General features: G+C 41.0%; 1 non-coding gene across 1 annotated transcript; it reads right to left on the reverse strand.

The window, feature by feature from the left end:
• Window positions 1-386: 386 nt before the first annotated feature.
• Window positions 387-494, reverse strand: LOC148568304 (small nucleolar RNA R71). Its single transcript, XR_015883108.1, has one exon. It is a non-coding gene; the product is annotated as a small nucleolar RNA R71 (small nucleolar RNA).
• Window positions 495-1,860: the final 1,366 nt, after the last annotated feature.

The following is a 1,860-nucleotide window of genomic DNA, read 5'->3' on the forward strand; positions in this document are numbered from 1 at the left end:
AAAATAATAACAATGCAAGGAAGATGCTTGGTGACTTTACTGCACCAAATTCCAATTTACATGGAAGAAGCATCTCCATCCCTACCATTGGAGCAAACAATTTTGAGCTTAAACCTCAACTAGTTTCTCTGATGCAACAAAACTGCAAGTTTCATGGACTTCCATCTGAAGATCCTTTTCAGTTCTTAACTGAATTCTTGCAGATATGTGATATTGTTAAGACCAATGGGGTTGATCCCGAGGTCTACAGGCTTATGCTTTTCCCGTTTGCTGTAAGAGACAGAGCTAGAGTATGGTTGGACTCTCAACCTAAAGATAGCCTAAACTCTTGGGATAAGCTGGTCACGGCTTTCTTAGCCAAGTTCTTTCCTCCTCAAAAGCTTAGTAAGCTTAGAGTGGATGTTCAAACCTTCTGACAAAAAGAAGGAGAATCCCTCTATGAAGCTTGGGAGAGATATAAGGAACTGACCAAAAAGTGTCCTTCTGACATGCTTTCAGAATGGACCATCCTGGATATATTCTATGATGGTCTATCTGAGTTATCAAAGATATCACTGGACCATTCTGCAGGTGTATCCATCCACCTAAAGAAAACACCTGCAAAAGCTCAAGAACTCATTGACATGGTTGCAAATAACCAGTTCATGTACACTTCTGAAAGGAATCCTGTGAATAATGGGACGCCTATGAGGAAGGGAGTTATTGAAATTGATACCATGAATGCCATATTGGCTCAGAATAAAATATTGACTCAGCAAGTCAATATGATTTCTCAGAGTCTGAATGGATTGAAGGAATCATCCAACAGTACTAAAGAGGCCTCTTCTGAAGAAGAAGCTTATGATCCTGAGAACCCTGCAATAGCAGAGGTAAATTACATGGGTGAACCCTATGGAAACACCTATAATCCCTCATGGAGAAATCATCCAAATTTCTCATGGAAGGATCAGCAAAAGTCTCAACAAGGCTTTAATAATGGTGGAAGAAACAGGTTTAGCAATAGCAAACCTTTTCCATCATCCACTCAGCAACAGACAGAGAATTCTGAGCAGAATCCATCTAGCTTAGCAAATATAGTCTCTGATCTATCTAAGGCCACTTTAAGTTTCATGAATGAAACAAGGTCCTCCATTAGAAATTTGGAGGCACAAGTGGGCCAGCTGAGTAAAAGAGTCACTGAAACTCTTCCTAGTACTCTCCCAAGCAATACAGAAGAAAATCCAAAGAGAGAGTGCAAAACCATTGATTTAATCATCATGGCCGAACCTACAAGGGAGGAGGAGGACGTGAATCCTAGTGAGGAAGACCTCCTGGGACGTCCAGTGATCAATAAGGAGTTTCCCTCTGAGGAACCAAAGGAATCTGAGGCTCATCTAGAGGCCATAGAGATTTCATTGAACCTTCTTATGCCATTCATGAGCTTTGATGAGTATTCCTCTTCTGAAGAGAATGAAGACATTATTAAAGAGCAAGGTGCCAAGTACCTTGGTGCAATCATGAAGTTGAATGCCAAATTATTTGGTAATGAGACTTGGGAAGATGAACCCCCCTTGCTCACCAATAAACTGAGTTATCTGGATCAACTGAAATTGCCTCAGAAGAAACAGGATCCTGGAAAGTTCTTAATACCTTGTACCATAGGCACCATGACCTTTGAGAAGGCTCTATGTGACCTTGGGTCAGGGATAAACCTCATGCAACTCTCTGTAATGTAGAAACTGGGAATCTTTGAGGTGTAAGCTGCCAGAATCTCATTAGAGAAGGCAGACAACTCAAGAAAATAGGCTTATGGACAAGTAGAGGACGTGTTAGTAAAGGTTGAAGGCCTTTACATCCCTGCTGATTTCATAATCCTAGACA

This window comes from Arachis ipaensis, chromosome B4 (assembly GCF_059453495.1).
Source record: "Arachis ipaensis isolate K30076 ecotype BB chromosome B4, ASM5945349v1, whole genome shotgun sequence".
Taxonomy (NCBI): domain Eukaryota; kingdom Viridiplantae; phylum Streptophyta; class Magnoliopsida; order Fabales; family Fabaceae; genus Arachis; species Arachis ipaensis.